At 35.7% G+C, this 25150-nt stretch overlaps 1 long non-coding RNA gene across 2 annotated transcripts in view; it reads right to left on the bottom strand.

The window, feature by feature from the left end:
• The window catches only part of LOC141557359 (uncharacterized), a 343673-nt gene that overhangs the window by 9747 nt on the left and 308776 nt on the right, over nucleotides 1–25150 (bottom strand). For both annotated transcript variants that reach the window (XR_012486769.1, XR_012486771.1), the window contains one exon: nucleotides 10087–10213. This is a non-coding gene — a long non-coding RNA (uncharacterized LOC141557359). The remainder of the gene's footprint in view (nucleotides 1–10086; nucleotides 10214–25150) is intronic.

The following is a 25150-nucleotide window of genomic DNA, read 5'->3' as shown; positions in this document are numbered from 1 at the left end:
GACAACAAACAGTACGTTACAAATTGGCATCCACAATGTGAGGCAAGGACTTTTGCTTATCCTGACAAGGACTTATTCTGAGCCCTTCAGAGGAGCTAGACTGGACCACTGCAATTTGGCGCCCGAGCAGGGACATGACACAATCCTGATTCCAGTGGAAAAGCCTCCGATCCAGATTTCAGTCTCTCTGACCCAGAACCGTGAGTAACAAGGAAACTTTGTTAAAGATTAAGTGAGCGTTCTAATGGACAAATAAGGAACTTAACTTGTTAAGGGCTAAACTAGCAATCTCTTATAGTGAAATGGGGCAAACACTTTCTGTTCAAGGAAAATGTTTAGAGAGCATCATCAAGGTTATGAAAAGCCAAGGATTGATTATAATTTTGGAGGATATTACTGAACTTTTAAAAACTGTGAAGGTCATATGTCCTTGTTTTTCTCTGGAAGAAGAATTGGATCCAGATGAATGGGAATTAGTAGGAAAGCAATTAGGTGAACACTACAATTGCCCTTGTGACATTTTGCCCTTTGGTTCTGGACCAAACTCAATTTCCAAAGATACACTTCATACCTACAATTTAATCCAAATGGCTTTAAAAAATGTTATTCTAAAGGAAAAGAAGAAGGAGCAAAATGGGGAAGTGTCAACTAAACTAGGTGAAAAGGATGAACCAGATAACAATGAAGTTAAGTACAATTCTGAGCAACAGGAGCATTTCCCATCTCCTCCCTCAATTAACCCTTCAGGGGTGGAGCAAGAAGGAGGAGGGGAAGAGGCAGAAACACAAACAGAATTGCCTGTGGAGCAGTCTAAGCCTATGACAAGATTAGAAAAAGCATTGATTAAAGCTAAGAGAGAAGGACAGGATATAAGTTATTTTATACATGCATATCCTGTGATTGAAGATATTGACTCTGTAGGTCATAAAAGGAGAAGATATGCACCTTTAGATTTGAATAAAATTAAAGATTTGAAAAAAGGTTGTACCCTTTATGGGGCTACATCAGCTTATGTTAAAATGTTACTAGATGGTTTGTCTTATGAAGTCCTAACCCCAAATGATTGGAAATCCATAGCAAGGACATGCCTAGAACCTGGAGAAAATTTGTTATGGCTTGCAGAGTTTCATGAATTATGTAAAATCCAAGTCAGATGCAATTTGGAAATAGGAGTTAACACACAATTTACTTTTGAGCACTTAGCTGGTGAAGGTCAGCATGGAGAGAATTCAGAACAGATTAATTATACCATGACAACATATGAGCAAATTGCTAAGGCTGCAATAAAGCTTGGGGTGTCCTCCCTGAACAGAAAGATCAGGGAGAGGCTTTCACTAAAATACAGCAAGGTCCCAATGAACCTTTTGCAGATTTTGTGGGATGTTTGCAAACTGCTATCAAAAGAACTATTGGAGAAAATGCAGCTACAGAAATAATGACCAAACATCTGGCTAAGGAAAATGCCAATGAGATTTGCAAAAGAATTATATGGGGATTAGACAAAGATGCTCCTTTAGAGGAGATCATAAGACGCTGTGCTATAGTGGGAACAAATGCTTTTTACACCCAGACTATGATGAACATGGAAAGACCAGGTCCCTCCTGGAAAAATTGGACATCTAAGAGCTCAGTGTAGGTATAGAGATACAGTGAGAAGACAGGGTGAGAGAAGACCTAAAACTCCATGTCTGAAATGTCACAAGGGTCTCCACTGGGTCTCTGATTGTAGATTGATCTAGGGAAATGAGAGGCGGGGCCCAGCTTCAGCCCCCCAAGTGGGGCATGATGGCAGCTGAGGTTACATCCAAAGAATTTTAAGACATGATCAATCAGCCAAAAGGCAATCAGTTGGAAGAAAGGGATTGAAAAATAGAGTTGTGTGCAGTAGAGAATACTGAGATACTCCCTGGAGAAGTGAAATCTGTTCCTGTTCAGCCTATGGATCCTTTGCCTCCAGGCACAGTAGGCTTGATCATTTCACCTTCTGAGAGTGCCTACAAAACAGTGTCCATCCATACATTGATGTGGGAAACTGGAGAACGTGTAGCTAATATCCCAGTCACTAACACAGGTAGACAACATGTGATTTATCAACCAGGAGAAGTAGTAGCATCAAGCTTATTGTTACATACCCCTAATAAGCAACCTGGTGATAGTCGCCTAGATTCTGACTCCAATGAACAAAATTCAGGAATATATTGGACAGCAGCTGTGACAGCTGACGGACCTATGCTTACTATTTATATAAATGGAATACCATTTGAAGGATTGGTAGACACGGGTGCAGATCATACAGTTATTAGAGATGCCAATTGGCCCAGTCACTGACCAAAGATTAAGGCAGACACCTACATGTCTGGGGTAGGAGGATCAATAGCTGCAAAAGTTAGTGCTAGGCCTTTGAGATGGATATTTGAAGGTGAAACAGGAGTTTTTACTCCTTTTGTGGTTGAAAAAATCCCCATCAATCTGTGGGGAAGAGACATTTTACAGCAGATAGGATTACAAATAAGCACTTCGGCTTTTTAGGTAGGGCTGCTGTTGAAGGCCTACCTGCACTTTCACCGGTTCCTATTCAGTGGAAGACTGATTCACCAGTGTGGGTAGAGCAGTGGCCCTTAAGAAGTGATAAAATTCAGGCCTTATTAGACATAGTGAACGAACAACTTGACCAAGGACACTTGCGGCCTTCTCTAAGTCCTTGGAATTCCCCAGTATTTGTGGTGAAAAAAAAAATCTAGGAAATGGAGGATGTTAACTGATCTAAGAAGAGTAAATGAACAGATGGAAACTATGGGAACTCTTCAGCCTGGACTTCCATCTCCTACTCAGTTGCCAAGAGAATGGCTTCTATGGGTTATAGACATTAAGGATTGTTTCTATTCTATTCCTCTAGATAAGGAGGATATGAAAAGATTTGCTTTTTCAGTGCCTAGTGTTAATTTGGATGAGCCTTATAAAAGATATGAATGGACAGTTTTGCCACAGGGAATGAAAAACAGCCCTACTATGTGCCAAATGTATGTTGCTGCTGCTCTTGCTCCAATAAGAAAAGCATTTCCAAAAGTAATATTGTTACATTATATGGATGATATTTTGGGATGTGCACCTGAGGAACAAATGTTAGAAGCATGTCTACAAAAGACCATGGAAACACTAAAGTATTACAAACTGCATATAGCTACAGAAAAAAATCAAAGACATGCTCTTTTTCAATATTTAGGATATGAAGTATATCCTAAGACACTCACAGTACAAAAGCTTTCTTTAAGAACAGAGAAGTTGAACACCTTAAATGATTTCCAAAAATTAATAGGAGATATCCAATGGATGGGTCCAGTGTTAGGCTTAACTACCAATCAACTACAACCTCTATATGACATTTTAAGGGGAGACAGTGCTTTAAATTCACCATGCCAGCTTACAAAAGAAGCACAAGAGGCTTTGAGAGAAGTTGAACTAGCTTTATCCAATGTGGTTGAAAGAGTCACTCAAAAACCCTTGGAAATATCAGTTTTTGCTACAAAAGAGGCACCCACAGCAGTCCTTCATCAAGGAGACAGTGTGATTGAGTGGGTGAACCTCCTAGCACAACCAGAACAAAGCCTTACTCCTTACCCAGTGCTTGTGCTAGGATTTTATTAAAGGCTATTAAGAGAGTAATACAATTATCTGGAATAAGTCCTGAAAAAATATACACATTCTATACTAACACACAAATTAATGTATGCTGTGAGACCATCCCAGAATGGCAAATTTTATTGGCCACCACTCCAAATTTTGCACATCGATCTCCATTAAAAATAACCCTGATACTACATAATTGGCGATGGATTTTTGAAGAAAAGATTTCTAAGGTTCCTCTTAAAGGAACCTTACAGATGCCTCCAAAGAAAATATTTGTGCTGTATACTCTCATGATTTAACCATAAAGAGAGTAGTCAGGACTCCTTTTCAGTCCACTCAACAGAATGAATTATTTGCTATCATGCTAGCTCTTACTTATTACCCAGGAGACATAAATATAATTACTGATTCAGCCTATTCAGTAGGTGTAGTACAAAGAATTTCCACAGCCCAAATAAAATTTGCAGCCTCTAATATTTATCAGCTCTTTAAGGAACTTCAAGAGCAAGTGAGAAAACATCCAGGCAAGATTTATGTCTTGCATGTCCACTCACATAGTGAACTTCCAGGTCCTATTTTTGATGGAAATTCAAAGGCAGAGAGATTTCTTTTTTTTTTTTTTTTTTTTTTTTTTTTGGATGTTAAAAACTATCTTTACTTGTATTTTGAAAAATAAAAAAACTATTATTATTTTTTAAAAGTATTCTTATGAACACACAATTAATGTCACTAGCAACACTTACTTATACCTAAGTTTTCCGTGCTCTTGGAAACCTATCTTGCATTCAATTATCATTTCTATGCAGGTGATTCCCAGTTATATCCATCTAGTCCTAGCTCTCTCCTGAGTTATATAGCCAATCATGTATCACCACCTGTCTTTTGGGCACCTCAAACTAGGTATTCCATTGACATCTCAAACTTAACATGTCCAAATCAAAACTCATTATCTTTCCCTATTACTATTGAGGATACCACCACTTCAGCTCACAATCTCAATATCATCTATTATCCATCTATTATCCTCCTCCATATCCAGTCCATAGGCAGAGAGATTTCTAACCATGTTAGCCAGTAGTCCTTTATTTCAGGAAGCACAAGAATCTCATTCTAAATATCATCAGGCTGCTCAAGCTTTACATTTACAATTTGGAATCACAAGAGAGGAAGCTAGGAGTATAGTAAAAAGCTGTACAGCTTGTCTTCCTTTCCATGCTCCTACACTACCTCCAGGGAAGAATCCTCGTGGTTTGAGATCCAATGAAATCTGGCAAATGCATGTGACCCATTATAAATCTTTTGGTCCTCTGTCTTTCATCCACGTGGTAGTAGGTATCTTTTCAGGATTCACTTTTGCAGTGCCAACAGCAAAAGAGACAGCCCGAGTGGTCACTGTATTCCTTATCCAAGCATTTGCAATTATGGGTGTGCCACAAGAAATAAAAACAGATAATGGATCTGCATATAGTTCTAAACATTTTGCGCACTTCTGTGCCCAGTATAAGATATTACACATTACTGGAATACCTTTTAATCCGCAAGAGAAAAGAAACAGAGAAATTAAGACACTCCTCCAAAAACAAAAGAAAGGTGGAGCCACAGGTAGCCCTAGGGAACTTCTAAATTTAATTCTCTATACCATTAATTTTCTAATTTTTGACAAAGATGCAGTGGCTCTGGCAGACAGGTTTTATAACCCACCAGAAGGGCAGTGTCCAGTGTGAGAAGCTCCACTAGTGATATGGAGAGACCCAGAAAGTGGTGAATGGAAGGGACCAGATAGGTTAACTGCCTGGGGGAGAGGGTTTGCTTGTATTTCTTCAGATGGAGAAGGAATCAGATGGGTGCCAACGAGTCATATTCGCCTTGTCCATTGGAGAGAGACAGAAAAAGAGAAAGACCTCAAAACAAAGGAGAAAATCTAAGAAACATCTGACACTGAAAGAGCATGGCTAATAAGAAGACTGTTAAAGAACTTTAAAAACCAGCAGGAATCATTGGATTTCCTAACACAAGATGAGACTAATGGATAATGGACTTATGGACATTTATAAATTCTCAATTTATGATTATTTGATCATATTATTTGTTACATACTTCTAGCATGTGTTATGTTACTATGTTACTATGTTACTATGTGTTTATGTAATCTATGTAATTATGTATAATGCCTCCCATATTGATGTATTTATGTTTCAAGGTCATGACCACCCTATGTTCTAAATCAAAAGAAAGGGGGAGATGTTAGGTTCTTACTAAGTGCTAATGAAATAATGAGATATTAGGTTCTTACTAAGTGCTAAGTCGATACTTGACAATTTTCTAGTTCCGGCCATGACTGGGAGTTTTACTTGTGAATTTCTGGGGAAGAGCTTGCATGCTTAGGAGGAGCAAGTTCATTGGTTGAAGTAATTTTTCCCAGAAGCCCTTGCATTATCCCACGCCCATTCTCTGGGAGGATAAAAGAGGGAAGTCACCACTCTGGACCAGAGTTAATGGCAACTGTCTGGAGACAATGGTTCTCTACAGGAAGAAGAATCTGTCCAAGAGATTTGAGTTGACACAGCAGATCTCCTCCCAGAGAGCGATCAGCAGCTTCTGGAGACAACAGCATGTTACAGAGTGACTGCTTGAGGGAGGAAATAATGCAAATAGTGTGCCCCTTGAATTTGGGGGGGCTATAGGAGGGAAACTGAGGAGCTCTCCTCTGGGAGAGACCCATCTCAAGGAATCAAGATCTATTGAGTAGCTATACCCTCTATTGAGTTGAAAATTAGTCCAAGACTACTATTAAATTGGAGATCTGGATCTGAAAATGGCTTCAAACTGCTCCCAGCCCCCACGTTAGGATTTGGCCATAAAACAAAGGTCTGTGACCCAGCAGCCATTGGCAGATGGCTCCCATAACACCCAGCAGCAACTAGCAGGTAGCTCCCATATCACAACATATGCCACCAAACATGGGACATAAGAAGCACAAGAATTATTAAGAGAAGAAGCAGCAGCAGAATGTTAAGGGCCATGCCTAAGTGCACTGTAAGGGAAAGGTCAATTCTCCGAAAGCCTCCACAGCTGTAAACATCTGAAGGCTTGCAAAGCAGCCTTTACTGACACAGGTGTTGCTTTGTGGACTGAGGAAATAGATTGGAGTCGGAGAGAAGAGGAGAGAGGTCAAACAACACAACAGCCTCTCAGTCTCCTTATTATCATTGATATCTACTCACAAGAAGAAAAGATAATTCCAGGAATTGGTGTCTGGCTTTTGGAAACCACAAGAGCAGCAGATAACATTCAAAAGCTGTTTGTGAGTAGGATCCTCCCAGACTTTCTCTGGTAACCTTCAGGGAAGGAAAGGGAGAAGAAACCCGGTAAGACTTTTTAAGTCGGGGTAATTAAATGGGCTAATACATCAAAGGGCTGAGCCAGAAGACTGATGAGAGACTTAAATGCCTCTTCTGAATATAGTCCTTTTCTCTGTTTGAAAGTTTGCTTCCATTGCATCTCACAACATCAACACCTGCTTCACCCTACAACCATTCAGAGGTGATAGTGCTGCTTGCATTCCTCAGTGTTCAGACCCAGATAACAGCAAATGCACAAATTTACTGACCATGCTGTGGGGGGTGGGGGTGGGGGGAGGGGAAGATATCCATAAAACAAAAAATGAGGAATTGTTAAGGACCATGTCTACATATGAAGGGGCAGGTCAATTCTCTGAGAGCCTCCACAGCTGTGAATCATAACATCTGAAGGAGTTGCACATCAGCCTTTACTGACACAGGTATTACTTGTAGACTGGGAATGAAATAAATTGAAGGCAGAGAGAAGAAGAGAGAAGTCAGACAACACAACGCCTCTCAGTAGGGAGGTCAGAGAACTCTCCTCGTATCATCATCATCATCATCATCCTCACATGAAGGGGAGTTGGATCCCCCATTAGCCACTGGCAGGTGGCTCCTGTAGCACAACAAGAAAGGAGAGTATAAGATATATAAACTAGAGTAGAAAGTAAGAGAGGGTGGAACTTTCTATTTCTCATAATTTGGATCATGAAGAGTTTACAAACATGAAGGAATGGACAGTAGATGAATCTCACTCTTATCTGAATAGATAAAGGAGCATTGAACATAGCTACACACATATTCACATACAAAGTTTGGTGTAGATATACTTTGAACTCAATAGAGAAACAAGCAGAGATTTGGGTAAGGATGGAAAAGGTGGTGATGATAGTTGATTATACCAGTTGAAGGAATAGAGTCAAGAAAAACAAACTTCCTGAAAAAAGTAGTGAGAAGGGAAAGAGAGAAGAAAATAATTAGCATCTTAGAGAATCCTTTGAATTGTCTCTTAAACAATTGGGAAATAGCTGAATAAAATAGTGATATAAAAATGTAATAAAATATCCTTGTGCCATAAGAAAATGACAAAAGGAACAATTTCAGAAAATATTAACTAATATGAACTGATGGAGTAAGGTGAGCAGAAGCAGTCAGAAAAATAATTTGTATAAAGATAACATTATAAAGAAAAAATTTTGAAAGACAAGAACTTTGATCCATGTAATGACCAATCATGCCTTCAGAGGATCTTTAATAAAACATGTTAGCTATCTCCAAACACAGAAGCAATGGACATGATTGGCAGAAAAGGATATACATTTTACTTGACTGTGGTTATTTATTATTGCTTTTCTTTTCTTTTAATCTTAATTCTTAACAGAGGGAAGGGAAGGAAGGAGGAAGTAGTGTCAGCAACAGTTATGCCAACAAAAAGTATTTTTAATGCATAGAAAAAATTCAAGAGGAATCATAGACAAGCAGAACAGTTTAGACAATGACATGTGGAATTTATGAAATACTTTAAAAAACAGCAAGTTGTATGAAATGGAGATACATGATTTTTAAAGAGCATCTTCTTTTGGGTTCTGCTATGTATATAGAAATGCTCTTTTGTTTGTTCATTTAAGTTCTGAACAAGTTAGGCATTGATATTTCGGGGGCTCTAGGAATCTAGGATTGGTGGAATGCTTGCAGCCCACCAAAAAAAATCGAAATGCAATTCCCAAAATTGGTATAAAAATACAAGAGGCCAGCAGAGGGCAGAAGAGGGTTCATTTTCCCACTTTTTTTCCTCCTATTCCCCAAGAAAACCTATAGTACAATCTCGATCAGAAAAAAAAAAAAAAAAAAAAAAAAAAAAAGGGTCCAAAGAATGAGACCCTGTGAGATTAAAAACTCATTCAAATGTAAAATTGTCAATTTTGCTATTTACTTCAAAAATTACTTATGAGAAACTATTATAAAGTAGTGGATATGAGAAAAAGAATAGTTCTCCTTAAATCAGAGGATCTAGGTTCAAATCTTCCCTCTGGTTCTTTGTCATCTTGAGCAAGTCAGTTAACCTTCCCCGGGGCTACTTTATCTTATTTGTAAAAACTATGTGTGTGTATATATATGTATATATATAAAACCTCAAATCCCCCTATTTTACAAATAAAATAATAGTTTAAATATATGAATCGTAAATGCCATAGGATTACAAGTTTGTAGAGATCTTTTAAGATTATTTATCCTCACCCTCCTTGCTTAACACTGTGATAACAGAGGCTAAAAGAGTACTAAGCCTCGTGGCTTCATAATGATTGTCCAAATAAAGATATTTAGAATAAGCATCTTTTTCCTTCATGTTGAAAACAACATGACTTCCCAACACCACAGGACTACCAGAGAAATGGTAAATGGGGAAAGGAAGTCAAAGACAATAAGAACAATGAAAAATCTCTACCTCTTAGATAGATTTTTCCTCATGATAGCCTATGAAACAAGTAATGTAAGAACAACTGTTTTTACTTTATAGATAAGGGAAGATAATTTTCCCAAAGCTAGAAACAGCTCTTAGGCTTCAACTCAGGGCTTCTGAACTCCAAATCTAGAACTATCATAACCACAAGATCTAGCTTTCAACATTCAATAAGCTCATTTCTCCTAATAAGTTAGCTTGTAAAGGTTTAGGTCATTGAATATCACTCTTACCAAGTGAGGTACATGAGCTTTTCTATCATGCATGATTTTAATTTTTAATTAATATTAGTTTTCTTCAAAAGCTAATAAATCATTTGAACAGTATGTCATAGTTCATAAAGCATTTCATGCCAGTACTGATCTGATTTGATATTCACAAAAATCTATGAAGTAGGTTGGACAAGTATTGTACCTAATTTTTTGGTCATATATGAGTAAACTGAGGCTCTGAGATGTTAAGATGACATTCTTTTCACATTGTTAATAAACCAATAATAACTGGAAAGGTAGTAAGGTTTAACACAAAGACCAACAGATTTGAGATTGCAAAATCCTCTGGGATTGTATCAAATAAGAGAATTTGGGTTTGAATCTGTCTCTACTCTCCTGTGTGTCCTTGGAAAATGCTCATTCTCATCCTGACCTGAGGACTCACCATTCTAAAATGAAGCAGCTGGATTTCTTGATTGGCCCCTTCCAATTCTAAATCTATAATTCTATGAAGTGTGAAGCCAGAACTGGAACTGGGGATTTGTCAGTCATCTTTTCTTTATGACCAACTCCTAAACAAAAAAAAAAAAAAAAAGGAAAAAAGAAAAAATATATAAATGTATTTTTAAAAGGAATGGCAAGCTGTACATAACAAATTTGTAATCTGATGAAAAATCATCTTCTTTATTGCCCTATTATAAAATGCTTGTTTTATTCCATAAATTAAAAACAAACTAAATAAAAACTGAATAAATGCCAATGGCAAAGTATAAACTATCCCAGTAAATCAATGTAAAGTAATTTAGAACACTGTGTTCCCACTTGAGCAACTTCAAGTTATAACTAGATAGATGACTACCTTCCTAGGCTGGCAGGTTGACTTTGACTTATTTCATATTATTTTATTTTATGGCATATATTAGATTAGATTTTTTTAGTTGTATAAACAAACTATTTTCTTTATTTCTCCGTGACTCATTTTTTCTATCTATAAAATGAAAAGATACCTTTCAGTTATTAACCATCTGTAATTGTTTTAGGAGTAATACATAGGATAGCCAGCAGATGGTAGGCTGCTACCATCAATGGTTGGTAATTATTCTATCATTTTTTTTTCCCCCAGTTACTGATATTCTGTATAGAAAGAAAAGCAAGTAAAGGGGTAAAAAGACCAGAGCATATCCACAGAGTGATATTTGGCAGAAAATTCTTGCTGTATTTCTGTCTAGAATTTATCATGTTAGAGCTAAAAGCAATACTGTAGAAAGGACATTAATTAGGAGACATTGGCCAATTCTTTTACCTGCTTTCTCTATTAACATTACTACTACAGATTAATTTTACAAGTTTCCTCACCTTTAAAATTAGGAGGATCAATTTGATGATCTTTAAAGTCTTTTTCATGTCTAATAGTCCTTGTTCTAAGATTCCTTCAAGCTCTGATATTTCATGTTCTACACACTAAGGCAATGGTGCCAAATTCAAATTGAAACAGATCCCTTATTTTCAGAAAAACCTGGGGAGTTTTATATGAACTGATACAAAGGAAATGAATAGAACCAGGATAACACTATACGCATTAACAGCAACATTGTGAGGATGATCAAACTGTGAAAGCCTTACACAATCTGATCAAAAACAATGATCCAAGATAATTTCAAAGGACCCCTGATGAAAAAATGCTATCCATCTTCATAGAGAAAACTGATAATTTCTGAATGCAGATTGAAACATACTTTTTTCCTATTGTTTTTTTCTGAAGCAATTGGGTTTGAGTGGCTTGCCTAGGGTCACACAGCCAGGAAGTGTTAAGTGACTAAGGTCATGTCTAAACTCATATCTTCCTGACTTCAGGGCTGGTACTCTATCCACTACACCAACTAGGAGCTCCAAAGCTTACTTTTTTTAAAGCTTTATTTTTATGTAACCATTATTTATTATTATTTAACTTAATTTTCTTCTGTGTATTTCTTTTGCAACATGACTAACATGGAAATGTTTTGTATTGTTTCACATATATAATCAATAAAATATCACTTGCTTTCTCAAGAGGTAGGAAAGAGGTGAAAGGGAAAGAAAGAATTGGAAATCAATATTTTTAAAAATAAATGTTAGGGGCAGCTAGGTGGCGCAGTGGATAGAGCACCAGCCTTGAATTCAGGAGGACTGGAGTTCAAATCTGGTCTCAGACACTTAACACTTCCTAGCTGTGTGACCCTGAGCAAGTCACTTAACCCCAGCCTCAGGAAAAAAATAAAAAAAAATTAATGTTGAAAAATATTGAAATAGTAATTAGACAATATTTAACAAAATAAAAATATTTTATATTTTTTATTAAAGCCTTTTATTTTCAAAACATATGCATAGTACCCTTTGACCCAGCAATGTTACTACTGGGCTTATATCCCAAAGAGATCTTAAAGAAGGGAAAGCGACCTGTATGTGCAAGAATGTTTGTGGCAGCCCTTTTTGTGGTGTCCAGAAACTGGAAACTGAGTGGATGCCCATCAATTGGAGACTGGCTGAATAAATTGTGGTATATGAATATTATGGAATATTATTGTTCTGTAAGAAATGACCAACAGGATGATTTCAGAAAGGCCTGGAGAGACTTACATGAACTGATGCTGAGTGAAATGAGCAGGACCAAGAGATCATTATATACTTCAACAACAATACTACATGATGATCAATTCTGATGGACATGGGCATCTTCAACAATGAGATGAACCAAATTAGTTCCAATAGAGCAGTAATGAACTGAACCAGCTACACCCAGTGAAAGAACTCTGGGAGATGACTATGAACCACCAAATATAATTCCCAATCCCTCTATTTTTGTCCACCTGCATTTTTTATATCCTTCACAGACTAATTGTACACTATTTCAAAGTCTGATTCTTTTTGTACAGCAAAACAACTTTTTGGACATGTATACATATATTGTATTTAATTTATACTTTAACATATTTAACATGTATTGGTCAACCTACCATCTGGGGGAGGGGGTGGGAAGAAGGAGAGGAAAAATTAGAACAAAAGATTTGGCAATTGTCAATACTGTAAAATTACCCATGCATATATCTGGTAAATAAAAACTATGGTTAATTTAAAAAATATGCATAGATAATTTTTCAATATCAACCCTTGCAAAACTTTGCATTCCAATTCCCCTTCTTCTCCCTACCCCTTCCCCAAGATGACAACTAATCTATGTTAAACATGATAATAATATATATTAAATCCAATATATGCATACATATTTATACAATTATCTTGTTGCACAAGAAAAATCAAATCAAAAAGGAAAAAATGAGAAAGAAAATAAAATTCAAGCAAACAACAAAAAAAAGAGTGAAAATGCTATGTTATGATCCACACTCAGTTCCCACAGTCCTCCCTCTGGATGTGGATGGCTTTCTTCATCCCAATATCATTGGAAATAGCCTGAATTTCATTATTGAAAAGAGCCACATCCATCAGAATTGATCATCATATATAGAATAATATTCTATAACATTCATATATCATAACTTAATCAGCCTTCTCCAAGCGATCCAGCAATTCTCCACTCATTTCTAGTTTCTTGTCATTACAAAAAGGGCTGCCAAAAACATTTTTGCACATATGGGTCCCTTTCTGTCCTTTAAAATTTCTTTGGGATATAAGCCCAATAGAAACCCTGCTGGATCAAAGGGTATGCATTTAAACATATGTTTTGAAAAAAAAAAAAAAAAGAAATAGATTCCTACAGGTTGAATATTGACTTAGAAAATCACACATTAACATATTATTATCTATATTCATTTTTATTTTGTTAAGTATTTTCCACTTGCATTTTAATCTGATTTGGGCTTCACTCTGGAGTTTTATAACCCAAGTTTGATATTTCTGCTCTTAGATACCTTTTAATTCTAATGAAGCTAATTTTATCACTTTAGAATTTAGAATTTCTATGATTTCATATCTCTGGGAAAAGAAAACTCTACAGCAGTTTCCTGAAACATTCTAATCTGAACTACCAGACTGCAGGAACAGAAACAAAGATACATCTTCCTGGTGGGTGCAATGAGACAAGTATCTCCACCTCCTGTCCCTGAAAGGGAAAAGCCCACAGATCCACTCAGAGCTATGGTATGCAAGTCCAAGTAACAAAGCAGGAAAATATCACATTTTCCAATTGTACACATTACTATACTTCGGTTTTTACAGAGAACAAGGTTTACCATCATGAAACATTTTCTCTTGAGCTATCAGACTACATTTCTGAGGCAGAAAGAGGAAAAAAAAAAAAAAGTTTATAAGGCAAATAACTAGCATAATAAGAGGCACAGAAGGCTATATCTTCAGAAAGAGAAGAAAATAGTGTTGTTCCCAAGGGAAACTAATCAGTCACTTTATGCATTTCTAGCATTTTTCAATAGAAACTCTTGGATGAGTTTCTCTCAATTCTAGAATGAGCCCTAGATGTCCTCTAAGTGGGAAGACAAAAGTCGTGAGTTTCTAAGACCCAAGAAACCTTGGATCTGAATTATTCCCCTGAAGCAGATTTCTTATAAAACACCTGCAGTCCCAGCAGAGAAGTTACTGCCAAAAAATTAGAATGGCTTGGCTGGGTATGGGTAATTGACACAGAACCAAATTTCGCTTTCAGATAAAAATTTCAGAATCTCATCTGGGAAATCACAAGAGACTTGTTCAAAGGATTCATTTCCTTATATTGCCTAGGCCTTTGTATTGAAAATGAGATCCTGCCTTTTTCTTTTCCTATACATACTAAGAGAAATCTTCACTCATTACTGATGCACCTAAACCCTTTATTTGTACTTAATGCAATTAACAAGAAGAAATTCATAGAATCCTACTATGTCAGGTAGACAAAATAAGAGTCTTTATTCCATTCTCACTGTGTTGCATTTCAAAGAATAAGACTGGTTACATCTTTCTTTTTCAGGGCTCTAAGATATCTCTAAGAGACTTAGGGAGGGTAATTCTTTTAATTCTATAGGCTCAAGTGCCACATCTAATGCATATGCCCCCCCCCCCAATATCAAAGGCCAGTGACCAGTGATATAATTTTATTCAACTAATTTACTAAAAATACCTTTTATAAAGAAATGTTTACTGAAAAAAATATAGCAAGAATTAAAGTACAGGGAGGGAGGGAGGGAGAAAAGAAAGAAGAAATGAAGAAAGGTAGGAAGAGAAGGAGGAAAAGAGGGAGGAAGAGAGGAAAAGAGGGAAAGAACAAGGAAGGGAGAGAGGAGAGAAAGGAGGAAGGGAAGGGAGAAGAAAGGAAGGGAGGAAAAAGGGAAGGAAGGAAGGAAGGGAAGGAGAAAGGAAGGAAGGAAGGGAGAGAGCGAGCACTGTGCTAGGTGCTAGGAATATAAAGGCAAATGAATAGTTCTCACTCTCAAAAAGCTTATATTCTACTTTAATAGTATGTCTTGTACATTTATAGAAGGCTGATTATTCGTCTTCACAGCTTTTCAGTGTCTCTTCAAAGTGCTGTACATCCCAACAATAAAAAAAAATGTGCCAAGTGTATATAACCTCAAAGATGTCAGACACAAAGGGAAAGGACTCATCCATACAAAATAAAGAACTGAAATAAAGTAGTTGTCCATAAATTGGAGAAATATTGAACAAATTATAGTTAAAATTATAGTTATAGTGAAATGTTATTACTCTATAGGCAATTATGAAAATGAAAAATTCAGAGATACTTAGGAAGACTTGTATGAATTGATACATTATAAAATAAGCAGAAACTATGAAAATAAACCATTTAACATAATACTATAAAAGAAAATAACTTTTTAAAACTTCAGAACTCTCATTAATGTATCAACCAATCATGATTTCAGAAAATTGATGATGAAATATGTTCTTTCTCTCCTTTCTATTCTTTACCTCATCCAACCCCACCTCATTCCCTTTGACAAAGAAAAACTGAGAAGAAATACATCAGATGTGGCCAATTTGATTTATTTTACATGGTTATATTAACTCATGGGGAGTGGAGGAGAGGCCGTATAAACCTATTGGGAAGTAAGACAAATGTAAGAAAAGAAAGGGAAAGAGAATCAATAAAACATTATATATATATATATATATATATAAACAAAATGAAATTTAGGAGAAGAAAATGGAGTGATTTTGCTAATGCTTTGTTAAAACACACATAAAAATAAATATAGCTAAGTAACATAGGAGTTAAAAGCTCTGAGAATAGATTAAAGAACACTGGGTTCAGAATGTCTAGCCTCAGACAAATTTCTGTTTGCCTCCATTTCCTCAGCTGTAAAATGTGGATAATAATAGTATCTATCTCCCCAGAATTCTGAGGATTTAATGAGGTAACTATAAAACTCATAACACAATGCATATCGTAGGAGCTTAATAAATGTAAGCTATTATTGCTGTTGTTATTCTTAAGGGAAATTATAAGTTCACAGCTGCATATACATTTGTTGTTCTTTATATATTCAAAAATTTGTGTTTGCTGCTTATTAAGTGCATGACATTATTTTTGCTGAGGCAATTGGGATTAAGTGACTTGAATAGAGTCACACAGCTAGGAAGGGTTAAGTGTCTGAGGCCAGATTTGAACTCAGATCCTCTTGACTTCAGGGCTGGTACTCTATCCACTGCACCAGCTACCTGCCTCCATGATAAAAATTTTAAAAAAGAATACTTGACCATGTCCCTAGAATAAGAATTGACAAAATTTTTAGAAAAATTTTCTACTCGGACTCAGTTCCAGGAAAAAAAAAAAAAGTCTCTACAAATGAATTGGTAGGAAAATTACAAATGCTGAGCAAGTGTGTGAGGGGATTAGGTTTTTATCTTCTCAGATAAAAAACAGTCCTTCTGTCTAGACTCCCAGAAGTAGAAAGCAAAATTAATTGATTACCTACAATTAAAATTTAGTCCTTGATTTCCTCATTTGTAAAAGGAGTTATATTTAAAGATTCCTGGCATCCCATCCAGTTTTATATCATATCTTAGGTGCCTTGAAAGCATTTCTTGTTCTTTCTCACCTAGCAATCCCACTACTGCTAGCATCCTTTCTCCTGAACTATAATGCATTTAACTATTTTGTATTTATTTAACTTAAAATTATTTGCATGGACAGATATGTTATGCAGTATATATAACACTGGGCTTAGAGTTAGAAAGACACCTTCCTAATTTCAAATCTGGCCTCAGATATTTATTAGCTGTGTCACCCTGAGCAAGTCATCAAACCTGTTTGCCTCAGTTTCCTCATATGTAAAATGATCTAGAGAAGGAAATAACAAATGGCTCTGATATCTCTGTTAAAATAAACCTAAATGGGGTCACAGTTAGACAAACTTAAGATGACAATAACAACAATAATAACAAATTGTTTTATATATGTACCTGTTACTTCCCTTTCCCCCATTAGAATGGAAGGTCCTTAGCAATAGTTATTGCTTCCTTCTTTGTATTAATAACCCTAATTTAGCATAGTATCTGCTACATAGTAGGCATTTAACAACTTTTAAAATAATTATCAGATTAATTGGTAGCATCTATCCTCTCTGCTTTTTCAAAAATTGTTTCATTTCTTATCATCTATTTGTGTTTAATTTTCAAGTGGTTTCAAACATCTTTGGGAAAAAATGGAGTATATATTGATAAAATAGGACATTCAAATACCTAAATAAACAGGTATTAACTTCTCTGAGAAAATCACATTATTTATCTTCTTCTTTAAGAAAAAAATTGAAGAATTTTTAAGGCTCCCTTGACATAATTAAAATTGATGAGAGAACATGCCCTGGAATATTTAACCTACTTAAATCTGAAAGTTACACCCTATAACCTCATTGTCTGTTATACCGGAGAAACTGAGACAAGCAAAAGATTGGGTTTTAATCTTTAATGTGAAGTTTAAGCTAGCTGACCTCATGGGACTCTTGTAAAAAGCATTTGGCACAAATAAACTGAGGCAGGGAACTTATATAGGGTTTAGCTAAGTAGGGTTTATAATAGGTGAAACAAAAGCAGATTAAGGGGGCAAAATTACTGAAAGGATAGACAAACCATAATTCCAGGAAAGGATCATAACTTAATCCTGACAGGATAGGGGTCAAGATAAGGTCCCAGGCAAGAGACAGAGGGATGAAGGGCAATATTCAAAAGAAAGGGGGATTATCCCAACAAGAACTGAGATAAAACATCTGGAGTTTGATACAATAATATGTAAAAAAATAGAGCTTCAAGGTTTTTCCTGGGCTCTTTTTAAAACTCAATTTCCAGTCCTAATATCAAGGAAGGGAGTTGGGAGTGACTATGATTTTTTTTTTTTTTTAAATTCAGGGCTTAACAGTCCTAATTGGTAAATATATCAGGTAACCCATTCTGTCTAAGTGCTCCAAATATAGCCGTTACACAATGACCATCTTCTCATCAAAACATCCTGTTCTTACCTACTCTCTGCACCTCATTTCCCATCATAATCCTTTCCAGTTTGGGAACCCCAATTTAATCAATATGGCATTGCTGGTGCAAAGGGCATATGATTTCATTCCCTCATCATTTTCCTCAATATCCCAGTAACTTTTCAAGCCAAACACATCTCCCTAGTCATCCCATTCTTATATGTGTTAACTTCCCTTGTTATTAGGATTATAGGAGAATAGATTTAAAGATGGTAAGAATCTTAGAAATCAATGATTCCAAACCCATGGAGCTCAAATTAAGAAATTTGCCCAGTCACATAACTGAGAAGTGTCTGAGATCATATATGACCCAAGTTTTACTGACTTCAAATCCAACACTTCTTCATCTTCACCATGTCTCCTTAGTATGTAAGCACAATACTTGACACATGGTAAGTCCTTAACAAATGTTTTTCATACATTCAGGGTAATATGGCTCCCCAAAAGATAACCCACTGAGTACTCAAGTAGCATAAAGTTATGAAAATAGAGATAAAGACTTAATGAGCTGTTATTGTTGGGAAATTGCAGTCTTAAATGCTTATTGTTGTGATAAGAATTATAACAAGTGGTGAAGTAATTTTTCTTTCCATCTTCAACACCTGCAGACCATCTGATTACAAGAACAATCACAGCTGATAAGAATGAGATTTTGCTTCTGAACAACAAGAAAAATTAGCTAGCTAGCATGAAAGAGTCCTCTGCTATGATTTGTCTTGCATGGGAGCCAACTATCTCACTTAATCTTTATCACATTCCTACTGGGTGGAGATACCTTAAGAAAATATTCTTTCTCCAATCAGTAATACAATGAAGTAATTTCAATTCAATGCAACCAAAATTAATTAAACTCCTACAATGTTTTACAGCATTGTACTAGAGATTTGGGAAAAGAGGCAGATCAACAACTTGCCAATGATGAAACAGGGTCTAGGAAATTGCCTGAGACACAAAGAGGCCCAGAGACTTCCCCATAGTCACATGGCTCATGTCAAACATGAGATTTTAAGTGAGTTTTCCCAATCCTAAACCCAGAATCCTCTCCACTAGATCAGGTTACTAGGCATACCCAAATAAAATTTCTTCAGGAGCTTCGTTTATTGCAAAGAAACAGACAAATTGAAGAAAGAAAAGGTACTAGTAACTAGGGATATCATTGATGTTTCACAGAGGAAGTGGCAGTAGAACTAAGCCTTGAGGGAAGATAAGGATTCTTAAAGTGGAGATAAGAGCAGATACTAGAAGTTGGGAATATCATTTGAAGATACTAAGGGTCACACAGTACTAAATACAGATATGAATTGGACAAAGAATGGGCATGGAAAGAGGGAAATCAATTTGGGGGCAATTATAGTATTCCAGGAGACAGCCAATAAGGACCTGAATAATGATTATGGCCATAACAGTGGATGGAAAGGGACAGATGTGAGTGTGTGCATATATTTAAACTTTATACTATATACATCTATTTAACAGTTCTTTTTCCAGATCTTCCTTCATAGGTCCTTTGAAATTTTCCACTTTGTCTAGGTTTTCAATTTACATCTTGGTCATGCACTGAGCAAGTTTTAACACCATACAAGCAAGCTTGAACACCCTGGATCATTAATTGTATCATCACCATGACAGAGAACTACAGTACATAAAGGTTAGAGAAGGGCATACTTATTCAAAAGTAATGTTTCCACTTTCTTGTTTCTAGATTTCTCCCTGTCTTCTCACCGTGAAATCAAATTCTAGCTTTTAGAAATCATGAGCCTCTTTCCCTGGGATATTTCCAAATTTCATATTCAATTCACTAATTTTTAAAGAGGTCCTACCATGTGCTACTACACACATAACAGAAAATATAAAAAAATTATATCATGGTGTTGGGCTTCCATTTTAAGAGAGAGATAAGACTTGTTCACTCCAATGAAATCTATTATCTCAAATGAGAATACATATACATACATACACACATACACAATCAGTGAGAGGACCAGAGAAAAGACAACAAAACAAACCTACTTCTCTTAACAAAGAGGTCAGAGCAGAATGCTACAAACATTTTCACATTGTCATGTGCAAATATTGCAGGAGTATTCCTCCTGCCTTTTTTTCCTTAATTATTTTCTTCATTATAGATTAGGGAGGGGGTTTGTTCATGATAACAGTTATATTAAAAAATGGTTACACCTATTTCTATTATGTTAGCCAAGAGGAAGCAAAGCTGTTTGTAGCTATGCTACCTTTATTCATTTAAATTTTCCCAGTTACATGTAAAACAATTTTTATATTTGTTTTTAAAACTTTTGAGTTCCATATTCTTTCCCTTCCTTCTCACTTCACTCACTCCCACTGAGAGGACACATGTAATGTAATGCAAAACATTTCCATAAAACTTATGTTGTAAAACAAAGCATAAATCTCTACCCCCCCTCCCCCCCACACACAAAAAAAGACCTTCAAGAAAAAAATTATGTTTCAGTCTGTATTCAGACATAATCAATCAGTTCTTTCTCTGGATATGGATAGCATTTTCCATCATAAATACTTCAGAGTTGTTTTGGATCATTATACTGCTGAGAATAACAAAGTCATTCATAGTTGATAATCCTACAACACTGCTATATCTTTGGATATGAGCTTGTGGAGAACTTTTCAGGTTTTTCTGAGAGTATCCTGCTAATCATTTCTTACAAAACAAGAATATTTCATTATAATCACATACCTCAATTTATTTATTGATGTGCATTCCTTCCATTTAAAATATATAAAAAGAGAAAAGAGGTGCTATAGATGTTTTTGTACACATAAGTCCTTTTCCTTTTTTAAAATCTCTTTTGGGATTCATGCCTAGTAGTAGTATTATTAGGCCAAAGGATACATATGATTTTGTAACCCTTTGGGTATAGTTCATATCTTTTGATCATTTATAAAGTGAAAAAGGGCTCTTATATTTAAAAAAAAATTTGACATTAAAAATGTATATATATATATATAATATTTAATTTATATTTTAACATATTTAACATGTATTAGTCAACCTGCCATCTGAGGGAGGGGGTGGGGAGAAGGAGGGGAAAAATTGGAACAAAAGGTTTGGCAATTGCCAATGCTGTAAAATTACCCATGCACATACCTGATAAATAAAAAGACATTTTTTTTAAATGTATATATATAGTTGCCTATACATTTAAGAAATTAGGCCTTTATCAGAGAAAATTGCTTCAAAATTCTTTTCATATTTATTATTGCTAATTGTATTTCTATTTACTCTATTTTCTCTCTCCTTTTACCCTGTCCCTCCTTAAAGGTGTTTTTGCTTCTGACTATCTCCTCCCACAATATGTTCACTCTCCCCCTTTCTCATATCTCCTTTCACTTATATTTTCCTACACGATAAGATAAATTCCCAAATCCACATTGAATATGTATGCTACTTCCTTTTTTTAACTAATTCTGATGAGAGTAAGATATACTTACTCTTCTTCCCCTCCCAGGTAAAAGTTTTTTCTCATCTTTTTTTATGACAGATAATTTATACTATTCCACTTTCCCTTTTTTCTTTCTCTCAATATATTCCTCTCTCATCCTTTAATTTTATTTTTAGATATTTCTTAATATACAACTCACACCTATGCCCTGTTTATACATACTCCTTCTAACTGACATAATAATAAGAAAGTTCGTATGAGTTATAAGTATCATCCTATACGTATAAGCAGATAAATCTTATTAAGTTCCTTATGATTCCCTCTTTATTACCTTCTTATAATTCTTGAGTCCCATATTTGAAAATCAAATTTCCTATTGAGTACTGGTCTTTTCATTATATATGCTTGAAAGTCCTCTATTTCATTGAATGTTCACCTTTTCCCCTGAAGGATTATATTCAGTTTTGCTGCGTAGATTTTTCTTGGTTGTAATCCTAGCTCCATTGCTATATGGAATATCATATTCCAAGCCCTCCAAATCCTTCAATGTAGAAACTGCTAAATCTTGTGTTATCTTGTCTGTGGCTCCACAATACTTTGAATTGTTTCTTTCTTGATGCTTGTAATATTTTCTCCTTTACCTTGGAGTTCCAATATTACATTCCTGAGAATTTTCATCTTAAGCTCTCTTTCAAGAGGTGATTGGTGGATTCTTTCAATTTCTTTTTTACCCTCTGATTCTAGAAACAGTTTTTCTTGATAATTTCTTGATAACTTGATAATTCTCCCCTGACCAGCTTTTCACCCCATCAGCACCACCTCTTGTGAGCTGAGATCTCAGGAAGCCTCTCTTGTCACTGCTGCTGATTCAGACTCCTGGTTTGCTGGGGCTCCTCTCCTATCCTAGAGTGACGAAACTTTCCTGCCAACCTTTCAAGTTGATCCTGGCATCTTTGGGCTGAGTGGTCTGGAAATGCCATCACTCTCATCAATTCAGAAGCCCTGGAGTCTGCCCCTGGCTTGCTAACCGTGCTGACAGGGCCTGTACTGGGATTGTGCTTCATACCCACCCCAGTGCAGTAGGCTCCTCCTGCCAACCTTCCAAGCCATCTTTGGCTGGAAAATTTTTTTGCTACATTTTTTTGTGAGTTCTGACACTCTAAAATTTTAGAGTAATTATTTAGAGATATTTGGACTTGCTCTAGTGAGTCTCTGCCTTCACTCTGCCATCTTGGCTCCCTGTTCTTTGCTACTTTCATTCTAGGTCTACCTACCTCAGGTCTTCCTCCCAGCCCAATCCATCCTTCAGTCATGAAGTGATTATCCGAAATTACAGATCTGATCATGTCAACCCCTGTCTCCCAAAAAACTCCAGTGACTCCAGGATCAAATACAAGGTGCTCTATTTGGCACTCAAAACCCTCCATAATCTAGTTCCCTCCTACCTTTCCAGTCTTCTTATATTTTACTCATTACCATGTACCCTTTGAACCAATGACACAGATGTCCTGGTTGTTCCATGAAAAACAAAAACAAAAACAAAACAAAACAAAAACCACTGCATCTCTCAGCTCTAGACATTTTCTCTGGCTGTCTCTACAATTTGGAATTTCTTCTTTTTTCCAGTCAGACAACTGATTTCCATAGCTTCCTTTAAGTCCCAATTTAAATCTGATCCTTTATTAGAACCTTTCCTCACCCCTTTTTAACTCTAGTGCCTTCACAATAATTTTCTATTTATCCTATATATAGCTTGCTCTGTATGTATATATATTTACATATTTATATATATTTGCTTAAATGTTGTAAGTTTGTTGAGGACAGTGAGTTTGCCCTTTTTTATCCCCAGTGCTCAACACAGTATTTAGCACATAGTAGATTAACAAATGTTTATTAAATGGATGATTGATGAAAAATGGTATAAGTTATTCAGATGACAATACCATAGAAAAAAATTGGAATAGAATCTCCCCTCTAAAATGAGAAGAGTTGTGAACAACACATTTATATAACCCTTCAAAGTTAACAAAATGTTTTATAAACTCATTTTATCTTAACAATAACCTTGGAGAGACAAGTGCTATTATAATCCTATTTTACATATGATAAAACTAAGCCTTAAAGCAACTAATTAACATGTCCAGGGTCATACAGGGCATAATGCCTAAGGTAAGAGTGATATTCAAGTTTTCCTGAATATTATATAGGTTCAGGTGACTATACATAGGATCCTATAACCAGTAATCTTATCTTTCACTTGATTTGATTTTGCTTTCCATCTTGCCCTGGTTCCCCCCAAAAAAGAGTAAAGGATATACTGAAAATAGAGAAAATGTATTTGCCATGAGGGCAGGGATTGTTGAGGTTTTTTTTTTTTTTTGTTTGTCTGTTTGATGGTTTTTTGATATTCTCAGCACCTAACATAGGACCTGGAATAATATTGTTTGGCTTATTCTTTTTAGTTTAACTTTTAAGTTTAAGAATATCTATGTGAGGAATTTCCTTGACCAATGTATATTGGTGTTTTCTCTGTAATTTATAGACTTAAAGACCAAATGGAACTCTTGCTAAAATTGACCATGTATTTGGGCACAGATATTGCAAACAAATGTAAAAAATGTAGCCTGGCAAATAGATCCTTTACAGATCATTACACAGTAAAAATAGTAATCAGTTTAGGAAGCACAATCAAAAGACACAGATCCAAATGGACACTTAACATTGAAATCCTAAATAATGAATGGGTCAAAGAACAAGTTACAAAGACAAATAATAATTGTGTGAAAGAAAATAATAATGACAAAACAAAATGTCTGGGATGCAGCTAAAGCAATTCTCATGTGAAGGAACTTACAGAAGAGGAAATATTAAAAATTAGCAGAGAAATAGCTAATCCAAAAAAACTATAAAAATAATAATTTTAGAAAAAATTTTGGGTACTAAGAAGTTAAGTGATATTTGCTCAAGGTCACACAGTCAGTCGGTGATAGAATTAGGACTTGAACACAGAAATATTCCGGACTCCTAGGTAAACTAAGCACTTTGACATACTGACCCTCATATGACACATAGTAAATCTTCATAAATGTTTGCTGGGTTAAATTGCTTAATATTAGAGCATCCTTTTCTCCTTCTTCAAAGCAAAACAGGTGACACTTGTCCTCCATACATGAAGGAACCTTTCTTACCCCAAGCAAATTGAACACAACACACATTTGGCATAAATCAATACTCTATGAAGAAGTTATCTTAATCCCTGATTTGTTTACGGCCTATAACCCTATGATTGTCAATAGTAGCAATTACACATTCCCAGTCTAATTGCTCTTACTGGTTCCTGAATTCAACCATTCATAGACTCATTGGATCATATATTTAGAATTGGAAGAATCCTTAGGAATAATCTAGCTCAATCCCTTTAACAGGAGAGGTTCAGGGAAGGGAATAGTTTAGCCAAGTTTACCTAAGTAACAAGTAGCTAAGGCAAGGCTCAAACGCTGGACTTCTGACTCCACAGCCAGTATTCTTTCCCTGGCCGAATGGATTTTTTCTGTTTAGCCATTCTCCTTTAGGACTTAAAGGCATCGAACTTTCCAATTTGGAGTATTCAAATCCTTGG

This window comes from Sminthopsis crassicaudata, chromosome 2 (genome assembly GCF_048593235.1).
Source record: "Sminthopsis crassicaudata isolate SCR6 chromosome 2, ASM4859323v1, whole genome shotgun sequence".
NCBI lineage: Eukaryota > Metazoa > Chordata > Mammalia > Dasyuromorphia > Dasyuridae > Sminthopsis > Sminthopsis crassicaudata.
Note: the sequence above shows the minus strand (reverse complement) of the source record. Positions and strands in the feature narration are given on the sequence as shown.